We start from the raw sequence: 12,125 nt of genomic DNA on the forward strand, positions 1-12,125 counted from the left end.
AACACATATACAATGTGTCATACACAAACATCTTATAGAATCTATGAACACATATACAATGTGTCATACACAAACATCTTATAGAATCTATGAACACATATACAATGTGTCATACACAAACATCTTATAGAATCTATGAACACATATATAATGTGTCATACACAAACATCTTATAGAATCTATGAAATAAAGATAATGGAAGGATACATACATTTTCCAAAGGTCTATTTGTGTGGTATGTCTGTACACTAAGCATATTTATCAAGAATCAGTTTATAAGAATTATATAATAAGTGGCATGAAAAAAAACCCCAACTTTTCTAACATTTCTGTTTTCTTCTTTAATTGATTAAGGGTTACAATCATGTATTTATAAATAGTATTAAAACAACCATCAATTCATACACAGTTAGTATCTAAAACAAATTCTCTTCAAATCACAAGAAGAAAGTAACATTACATATATTCATGTCTTTAAATGCACACACATGTGTTTGTAACATCTGATTCTTTGCCTTGTAAGTCTTCATATGATTAATGTCATATAAATGCTAGTCAGATACATCCACTCTTTGTAATAACAATCAACTATGAATTATTGTCACATGATTCAGTGCTGTACTAAGAAGATTCATTAAAAGTTGAGCTCTTTTCCTCTGTGATTCCTCTTCAAACAATATCTTGTTCTGAACTTCTCTCTACATACTGAAAAATAAACAAAAAACAGTATTCATTATCCTAGCTACATTATCCTAGCTACATTATCATGATTATGCTACTGGTTGGAATAAAATCATCCTAAAACTAAACATGCATATGCAAACATTTTTAAATTTGCTAATGAACATGATTGTGGTTGGTTCATGTTTGCCATTTAATTTTTTTTAGTATGGTATTTTCTGTTCATCCTGTGGATAAATTTAACTCCTTTGTTTAATCCTTGGTTAAGGGGGCTCACGGGTCTCAATATTTTTTTTTATTTAATATAGGATTTCGCTATATTTTTCTATAAATGAATTTTATTTTATACTATATAGAAAAATGAAATAAAAAATGGGGTCACCGTTCATTTACGCTCACAATCTTCATTCGAAAGAAGCATACATTTTTGATAATGTCCTTTTTTTCTGTTGAACTAATGGGAGAAAAAGCGGTAATACCGATGAGTTGAAAAAGATATTTCAATTTTTAAATAAGGCAAAAAAGGCATTTTTGCACCAAAGGGAGATAATTTGGAGATTTTTCAATGATATCTCCATTTTAAAAGTCACCTGGGGCCAGCAAAAAATGATTTTTTGGGATGATATTTGTACCATATGATAAAGTAACAACTACTAAAGGTAATTAATAAATTTGTAATGAAAAATAAATGTTTAATTTTTTTCTTAAAATCTTATACCCACGAGCCTCCTTAAATGATTTAGATTCAACCTTGCTTCAGACCTCTATTAATAACCAACGGATAATTTGTCTAAAGTAGGATTCCCTGTTTACTACAAGATTGGAAAGGTCTCTTAATGTTAAATACAACATTTTCTCTGTTTTCTACCATCAATGTATGTAACCAAAAACTAAATGTTACGTTTTACAGTCCTTTTTTGCATCGGGGTTTACCTTTACCTATCAGACATTTTCAAATCAACATTTCATTTATCCTGTCGTATTCTACATTAATAATCAAATTGATTGCAGCAAAATTAAACATCTTTAAGATGGAAAAACATTGCCTGAGAACAGTCCTTTGTGCAGAGTTGCAATAGGTGACAAACACCACTATGTAATGGAATGCAAGTCTACTGACAACAATAAAGCATTAATTAAAGAACCTTAGTGAGCACGCTCACATACCCCACGTCCCCACATTGTCATTGGAGAAATTAAATAAGTGTAAGGAAAAAAAAATTTATAAGAAAAAATATTGAATAATAATTTCCTGTAAATATGCACATCTACATGCATAGTGTGTCCTTATTATCTTCAAAATTTCATGAATTTCTGTTGTGTGGTTTCAGAGGAGTTGAGATGACAAACTGTTGCAGAAGCACATTGAAGCAAATAAGTTCAAAGGGGCGTAACTCCTAGAAAAAACAAGTGAAACTGCGAGCTATTGCTCACTGATGATACCCCCGACGCATGTGGATAATATTAATAGTGTAAAAATATGAAAGTGTTCGGGAAACAGGAAGTTGTCGAGTGATGAATCTGAAAACGCATCACACAGTATAGCTGACTTATATAAATCCTGAAACCAAATTTCAGAAATCCTTGTATTGTAGTTCCTGAGAAAAATGTGACGAAAATTTTCAACTTGGCTATCATGTGTAAAATCATACAAGTGTTCGGTAAACAGGAAGTTGTCAAGTGATCAATCTGAAAACGCATCACACAGTATAGCTGACTTATATAAATCCTGAAACCAAATTTCAGAAATCCTTGTATTGTAGTTCCTGAGAAAAATGTGACGAAAATTTTCAACTTGGCTATCATGTGTAAAATCATACAAGTTTTTCGGTAAATAGGAAGTTGTCAAGTGATCTATCTGAAAACGTATCACACAGTATAGCTGACTTATATAAATCCTGAAACCAAATTTCAGAAATCCTTGTATTGTAGTTCCTGAGAAAAATGTGACGAAAATTTTCAACTTGGCTATCATGTGTAAAATCATACAAGTGTTTGGTAAACAGAAAGTTGTCAAGTGATTAATCTGAAAACGCTTCACACGGTATAGCTGACTTATATAAATCCTGAAACCAAATTTCAGAAATCCTTGTATTGTAGTTCCTGAGAAAAATGTGATGAAAATTTTCAACTTTTTTAACATTTTATAAATGAATCATAATTTCCTGTCGATATGCACATCTTCGTAGTATGTCCTTATTATCTACAAAGTTTCATAAAATTCTGTTGTGTGGTTTCAGAGGAGTTGCGATGACAAGAAACAGGACTGACGGGTCAAAATCTTTATACCCTCGGCAACCCATTGCGTGGGGTATAAAAAGAAGATGTGGTATGATTGCCAATGAGAAAACTATCCACAAAAGACCAAAATGACACAAACATTAACAACTATAGGTCACCGTACAGCCTTCAACAATGAGCAAAGCCCATACAGCATAGTCAGCTATAAAAGGCCCCAATAAGACAATGTAAAACAATTCGAACAAGAAAACTAACGGCCTAATTTATGTAAAAAAAATGAACGAAAAACAAATATGTAACAGATAAACGACAACCACTGAATTACTGGCTCCTGACTTGGGACAGGCACATACATAAATAATGTGACGGGGATAAATATGTTAGCGGGATCTCAACCCTCCCCCTAACCTGGGACAGTGGTATAACAGTACAACATAAAAACGAACTATAGCACTACTTATTGATAAGCTGTTAAAATACAATGCTATACTGAACCAAAAAAAGAAATCTAAACTTCAAAAATTGTGCCAATTTATTAGAATTATAAATGACAAACTGGATTCTCTCTGATGTTAACCTGTCAGCTAAACTGATCATACCATTGTAATATAACTCATATTTTTATGCACAAATGTACAATGCAATGTAATGTTAATTAATATGTTTTTTTCTGTAACCTTTGTTCAACCTACAGGTGATACCAGAACAAGACAGCACATGCTGAAATGTCTTTATTTATCATTGATATTGTATTGATAGTCCTAAATATAAAGCTTTGTCACATAATCTTAACATTTACCAGGAAACTTAAACATTGACCAATGAACCATGAAAATGAGGTCAAGGTCAGATGAATAAAATTGAGAATGGAAATGGGGAATGTATCAGAGACAATAACCCGACCATGGAAAAAAACAACAGCAGAAGGTCACCACCAGGTCTTCAATGTAAAGAAGTTGTTGAAAACTGATTATTTAAGTGATTTTTTTGTGTCCAAAAACCAAAACTTTGCACAAATTTATTAGAACAGAAAAACTAGAGGCTCTAAAGAGCCTGTGTCGCTCACCTTGGTCTATGTGAATATTAAACAAAGGAAGAGGATGGATTCATGACAAAATTGTGGTACATTGTATTGTGTTTTGATGATGGTGATGTGTTTGTACATCTTACTTTACTGATCATTCTTGCTGCTTAAAATTATCTCTATTTATAATGAACTTGGCCCAGTAGTTTCAGTGGAAAATGTTAGAAAAAATTTACTAATTTTGTAAATTGTTAAAAATTTACAATAAAGGACAATAACTCCTTAGGGGGTCAATTAACCATTTCAGTCACTTGACTTATTTGTAAATCTTACTTTGCTGAACATTATTGCTGTTTACAGTTCATCTGTATAAAAATATAATATCTATAATAATATTCAAGATAATAACCGAAAACAGCAAATTTCCTTAAAACTAACAATTCAGGATCAGCAACCCAACAACGGGTTGTGATTCATCCAAAAATTTCAAGAGCAGATAAATCTTGACCTGATAAACAACTTTACTCCAGATTTGGTCTAAATGCTTTGGTTTTTATGTTTTAAGCCAAAAACTGCATTTTACCACTATGTTCTATTTTTAGCCATGGCAGCCATCTTGAATGGTTGGCCGGGTCAACGGACACATTTTTTAAACTAGATACCCCAATGATGATTGTGGCCAAGTTTGGTGTAATTTGCCTCAGTAGTTGCAGAGGAGAAGATTTTTGTAAAAAAAAAGCTGGACGATGACGGACGCCAAGTGATGGGAAAAGCTCAATTGGCCCTTTGGGCCAGGTGAGCTAAAAATCAAACTTGATCTGTTACTTCGATATTTGTTTGGTATAAGCTAGCCTGACATTGAGACACATCGACATAAGCACTAACTCATCATCACTCATAATTCATAAATATTCCAGCTACCCTTAAGTTTTTATATATGAATTGACATCGTTTGATGCACAAATATTTTATAATGTAAGATTCTAAATAGCATATTTATATATGATATGTAGATCACACCCCAAATCAATATACAGTTATTAAACATAAATGCATTTTAATATAGGATGTCATTAAAAAGGAGGGTCATCCTTATATAAAATCTTGCAAAATTATAATGACCCATATGTTTGGCACATCCCTGTATACCCAATAATGGGAAGTTACCCCCCCCCCATCTCCGTGGGTAACTCCCTGGATCAGTTTAAAATACTGATCCAGAGTCAGTATATTTAGATATCCAACCTGTGTGTACAATTTAATATGTAAATGTGTTAATTTATTTGTTTTGTTTTTGCACAAAAATATTTTTGAATTATTGCACTCATTCGTTATTATATTTTATTAAGTGTGACTGTTTGCGATGCGCTGACATACATGTATAGTCATCAATGAGCTGATGAATCGTCGTACGATGTAGATCTACTAAATTACTACATTCTTAGTATCCACTACAATAGGTTAGGAGTAAACACCCAATATGGTGGTAATTTTGTCCCATGTACAATGGTAATCACTCATTGATTTATAAATGAGGTATATCTATTACTATAAAGTTTCTTTAAAATTTTCATATGCTTAGGCAGCAACCATTTGATTTTCAGAGGGGACTATGGTTTTTTTTGGAAAAAAATGTTTGTTTCCAGGTTTTAGTGAGAAAAAAAAAATTGTTTTGGACCCCGAGAAAAAAAAATTGTTTCTTTCACCCTCAGCTGCCACGATATGTAATGTTAAAATTGAAAAAAAAAAATGTTTTCGGATTGTCGCTAAAAAATAGATTGTTCTTCCCCGAAGGCGAAAAAAAAGTTTGCACAGAAAAAAACCCCATAGCCCCCCCCCCCCCCCCCCCCCCCGAAAATCAAATGGTTGCTGCCTTAGCATTGAAACAAGAAATGGGTGTATATTCTTTAGACAAACACAGACTACTGTGGATTCATTTATTTTCGCGGTTTAAGGAAAACTTGCATATTGGTGGATATTAAATTTCATGGTATAAAGGCAAAGTCTCCATTCATTCCTTTTGAAAATTTGTTATTTGTTGAATATTCAAATTTGTGGTTCCCTTATTCCAAAAAATCCCTGAAAATTGGTATCCAATGAATATCAATAAACCCACAGTATCTAAAACAAGAATGCACATACTGAAATGACGTCTCACCTAATATCACATAATCTTCACTGTCGCCACTATCCCTATGTCGAGCTTTCTGCAACAAAAGTGACAGGCTCGACAAAAATGAAAACTCTGATCTTCTACCATGTATATTTATACAAATGTCCATCTCCTATTATCAGATTATTTGGTAACATCACCGACACCAGATCACCAGATCATTAAAACATCAGCTTTCTAATCCTGTACAAAATATAAAATAACAGGTCTACATAAGTCTAATGAACTAAATTATAACTGCAGTTACTGTGAAAGTACTTTAAAACGTGGGTATCAATTTTCGTGGTTTGAACAATATTTACATGTTCGTGGGTTTTTAAATTCGTGGATTTTAGAAATCTATATAAAAAAAAAAAAAAAAACGCCTTTAGAAACGAAGGTAACAAATAGTCTGGATCATGAAGGAAATTGCAAAGTAAACATTGACCCGTGTAAATCGTAGTGATAACACCAATTAACCCATGATAAAGTGATCACCAGATTAAAGACCATCAAAGGTGTTAATTAGGCCATAAACATGTCACCTAAAGAAAACAGTAATATAAACAAATGCTATAAACGTATCTTATATTGTCCAAGAATTCTTATTAAAGCCCAGCATGAAATTTTTATTTCCCATAAGTGCGAGGACTATGAGGATATAAAATGGACACTTTATCATACTAGCATATCAATACCGGAAAGATGCCTTTCATCGATCAAAACTATTTTTTATTAAAAGATCAAAAGTTGTACAGTTTAGGTTATTAAAGATTAAATGGGTAAATCCTGCATGCAGTTGTAGTTCTGTGACCGCTATTAAGGTATTCTCAGTTTTGACGTTATTCAATATATCATTTTCTAGATCATATCAGTAGTCAAACATACCGATGGGGATCTTTCAATGTCTTGGACAATGGTTGTTTTATTTCGTTGGACACTTAAATTCGTGAATAAAGTCATCCACGAAAACCACGATATTGGTACCCCACGAATAAAAGTACTTTCACAGAACATTACATTAAGTATATTATTATTCAAAGACATTATTTTGGACCTTTTGTAGCTGCATGTAAAAAAACATGTATCATTTAATATCCATGATATATTATTTCTCCGAGTTCATAGAAATACTATTTTAAAATAATATAGCATTTCCTTACAGCGAATTTAGAAATTTGGTTGAATACAGGGAACCATTGAAGCATTCTCAGAGCGGGGCCCCTGACTTATAAAAATTTCTGGATCCGCCATTGTTACTAGCTATCATCACTACAAAAGTCAAAAAGTCTGAAAAGACCAGTTTTTGTCTGAATTTGCATGAATTTTTACTTGACATTCTTAATTTGTCTGCATAATTTTTGAAAATTCTTGACATAGTATTAGTTTGTCTAAAAAGGTTCTTGATTTTTCTTGACAAGTGTCTTGACAGTATTAACATTGTCTTAAAATTTCTCGACACTTCCTGTATCATCTGATAAAGAGTCTGGATTAGTCTCGACCAATTCTTGACTGTCTTAAATTTGTCTCGATCTGTCTTGACATATTCTTGACATTCTTAATAATGTCTGAATTTGTCTTGACATATTCTTGACATTCTTAATAATGTCTGAATTTGTCTTGACATATTCTTGACATTCTTAATAATGTCTGAATATGTCTTGACACATTCTTGACAGTATTAAATATGTCTTGACACTATCTCAACAGTATAAATTTCGCCTGAACGGTTTATGAAATCTTTTGGGTTTGTGTGGCTAAAAAAAGAGGAGGGGGGCTTTCGTGTTGGTCAAAGAATTTGTTCTCGTCTTGATTCAAACTCTATATTTTTAGAACAACCCCAAAACATTTTTGTTTTATATTTGGGTGTTGAGTTTTATAATTTTTTGTCAACAAAAAATTGTGATAACGGGCTCCTTCCTGAAAAAAAATGTTTAGATCTATATTATGTATGTTTGTTTGAGACCAATGAAATTATTGATTAAAAATTATAAAATTCAACACTCAAATTTGAATAGTAAATAGAAATCATTGATGGGAACCATTATGAATACTTTTTTTTATTATTATTCCTGGAGTAGATAATAATTTTCTTTTAATCTTTGGAATGTTTATGGCAGGTCAACTGATAAGTTGTATGGCTGATTACAGGTAAATCAGTAATTTCTATTTGACAGTTGCGTGTATTCTGGGGTGTGTTATAACTAAATTTCATGGGGAACATCCTGTTCATGTATAATACTTAATATATATTTCAACAGATGGCATTACACAAATTTGTCTTCTGTTAAATGAATGATTCTATATCATCATAATTTGCTATTTATATAAACCACATTTTTGTACAATAATTATTTACCATATTAACAATGGATATTACGAATGTAGTGTGAAATATGTCTACCATATGATTGGTTTTAATAATTTAAATAATAATTAAGATTTAGGAATAAAATTTTTTATTTTTTTACAAAAAAACACAATTAAATTGTTTTATATCAACACACCCTCATTTAAATTATTTTATACATTAGATTTCGTAGCCAATTTATTTGCATTTGTGAAACTATTTAAATACCAAAATTTTCAATTGTTTTACATGCCAAAATTCATATTTGTTGTAAGGAATGTAACTTAAAAACAACAGTATATTATGTAAAAAGAAATAAAGATTAAAGTTATATTATGAATATTGGTCATGATTTGTAAAACTTAGAATTGTCAAGTAAATTTAAGACACAATTCAAAATGTTCAGACTATGTCAAGCCAAACTGAGAAAGAATAAGAATGTCGAGAATATGTCGAGAAATTTCAAGACAGTATTCAAATGTCAAGAATTTGTCAAGAAATTTTAAGACCATATTCAGAATGTCAAGAATATGTCGAGTAAATTTCATACAAATTTGATATTAATGAGAATTTGTCAAGAAAAATTAAGACACGAGTCATACTTTTGGAGAATGTCAAGTAAAAGTTCATGCAAATCAAGACAAAAACTGGTCTTTTCAGACTTTTTGACTTTTGTAGTGCATATACTTCATGCACATTCATTGGGACTTTAAAAAAATACATTTTCTCTCTATAACAAGTCTAATTCAAACATGACACTATTGTAACACAACTATAGGAAATGTGTGCAAATATCTAGGACTTCAATTCAAATAATTAGTAACTGAACTATATATTTCTCAACATGTTAAATAGGAATTACTGTCCAGAATATAGCAATAAAAATATTTCAAATGTAGCTGCTGTTTGTATATGTTATTTATACAACTTTTTTTTACATTTTCATGTTTTTAGAAATCCCTATAAATAAGTTGAGAAAACTGACCTTATGTTTTTATCGAAATTAAATTAAGGTGTCCACCAAATTATGAATACTATAACAGCATAACACTTTCTCTCAGTTCAAAATAAATCCTATTCTAACCAAACAATAGAATTTCCCTCCAAAAAATGGACATATGACTTAATTAACCAATTATCATACAGAACAGAATTTTCATAACACAAATTAGTAAAACCTAGAGAGTTACATGTATAACCAATATATCAGAACTCACTGAGCCATGACAAAGTCTTAAAATAAATATAACCACTGATGCATAACTTAAAACTACTCAATAAATATAAAGAATTAAATTTGTCAAACTCATCAGATATACATGGTATATATAATAAATTATGTAAAAATTTAATACAAAAATAAAAATATAAAAAATTACCTGTTAAGGTGGTACCTAACACTACAGGGAGATAACTCTGTAAAGTCAGCTAAACGTTTTAATTATGTTGTTTTGTAAAAGGAATATTAAGCTTCTCAATGATCAAAATTGGGGGTTGTCAAATTGCTATATAACCAGTGTAATTTTTCTGACAAAACAATTGGTTAAAATTTAAAAAAAAAATTATATTGTTGTTTAAGTGTCAAAGTAAATATTTTGACAAAATATTATGAAAATTAAACGAGCCAAATTAATTTTAGTGAAAGTGTTGGGTACCACCTTAACCACATATATATACACAATCAATCCAAAAACAAGTTGCTTTCTTTAAAAAAAAAGAAAAGCAATACATGAACCTAAGACCGCTGACTGCCGGTTCACCAAAAGATTGTTGCTGAATTTGTGTTTGCTTTTGAATTAAAATAATTGACTGTGAATATAAGAAGTCAGTTGAAAGTATATATTTCCTCTTCTATTTGAATAGTTATTTTAAAGCTCGACTATTTTATTTATTACTTGGGAATGTACATAATTTTTCCGATTATAACCCTTTGGCAAATCCTAATTTCTACTAACCGGATGACTTATGCAAATTGCACAAACCTACTCAGTTTGCTTTGGAATGTGGAATTCTGGATGCATTTATTTTATCTATCATATCTTTATATTTTGTTTCCTACATGAATGCCTTTATATCCTCAACTCGTATTTGAAGCTGTCTTTACTCATGGTAGATGTTGTATGCAGTGAAACATGTGGCATGCAATTGATTGGGACCTCTTATGAAGAGACTTATTTTGGTCTCATAAAACATCTCAAACTTTAAGGATTTCCTGATTTTACTTAAATCAATTCAAACATTCTACAGGGAAACTTAGTTTTGCCGAATAATTTCTTAATTCAGAAGTTTATGAATACCTGTACACACTTTCAAAATAACCAATTTATATAACAGAAAAGAGGTTAAGTACCAATTAATAATCCATTTGAATTTATTTTAAACCACCATTGCAAATCTAAGCAGTTTAGGTAGGGCAAATACACTTTTGCCAACTTTACCAATTTAGGTAATATAAAAAAGAAGATGTGGTATGATAATGCTGTTAAGAATTGCGCTAATATTAACGTACCTTTTTGCGGTACGGCCGCTATCTTTGTGACGTCGCGTAATTGTTATACTTTATGTTGTATTGAATAGAAACGTATAATGGCAGACGTAGTTCTATCTTTATCGCCTTAGACTTAGTTAACTTACGATCAAATACACAACGCAACGCAATAATCTACATTGGTGCCGTGACTTCAAACGGAGAGAATGGACATCAGCCGATTAAAATCATTGAGAGCGGGGAACAAAGCAGCAGTAACAAAAGTTTTCAAAAAACTGGAGGAAGCCATAGGAGATTCACAAATAGACACAGAGGAAGTATCAACATTGCTCGAAGCAATTGAGAAGAAAAAGAAGACGTTAGCCTCAATAGACGAACAGATATTAAATGCAGTAGATTCAGAAGATATTACAAATGAAATTCTTGAAACAGATGAGTATTATTTAGATTTAGAGGGTAAAATTCGAAAATTTAAGAAGTTCTTAAAGCCCGTAACAAACGCAACATCTTCGATACTAGATTCAAACGCACCAGAGTTTGTTCCGTACACAAACCCCTTTACTCACACAAGTCAGCCATTATCTCAGTCAAGTTCTACCTCAAGTAATAACCATCGCCTACCAAAGCTATCTCTTCCCAATTTTAATGGAGACATTCTACAATGGCAATATTTCTGGGATTCATACGAGACCACGATTCATCACAATCACACATTAACTGACATTCAGAAATTTTCGTACTTGAACTCATTGCTTCAATTTGAAGCTGCAAACGTAATTTCAGGATTGACCATGACAAATCCAAACTACCACAAAGCAATTGAATTATTGAGAAACCGCTATGGGCAACCACATAAAATCATAAATGCATATATGAGAGCACTACTTGATATACCTGCACCACATGATACATTAGAAAGTTTGAGAACATTTCATGACAAATCAGAAGCTTACATACGGGGTCTAGAGTCTCTCGGACAATGTCAGGAAATGTACGGATCGCTATTGATACCAGTAATTCTCGGGAAGATACCGCATGAAGTACGAAAAAATATAACATGAGAAAATGGGAGCGACAGTTGGAATATTCAATCGCTTAGAAACGCGATAGGTAAAGAGATTTCTATTCAAGAGTCCGGATACGGAGATTATACACAGACATATTCAACCGCAACTCCTAGCGCAAATTT

The 12,125-nt window shown here is 31.6% G+C and overlaps 1 long non-coding RNA gene across 1 annotated transcript; it reads right to left on the reverse strand.

Annotated features, from left to right (window-relative positions):
- Positions 1–441: 441 nt before the first annotated feature.
- LOC134719079 (uncharacterized) lies at positions 442–9,596 on the reverse strand. The gene is made up of 3 exons (XR_010107498.1): positions 9,434–9,596; positions 6,105–6,302; positions 442–705 (listed from the first exon to the last, which is right to left on the reverse strand). It is a non-coding gene; the product is annotated as an uncharacterized LOC134719079 (long non-coding RNA).
- Positions 9,597–12,125: the final 2,529 nt, after the last annotated feature.

This window comes from Mytilus trossulus, chromosome 5 (assembly GCF_036588685.1).
Source record: "Mytilus trossulus isolate FHL-02 chromosome 5, PNRI_Mtr1.1.1.hap1, whole genome shotgun sequence".
NCBI classification, from domain to species: Eukaryota; Metazoa; Mollusca; class Bivalvia; order Mytilida; family Mytilidae; genus Mytilus; species Mytilus trossulus.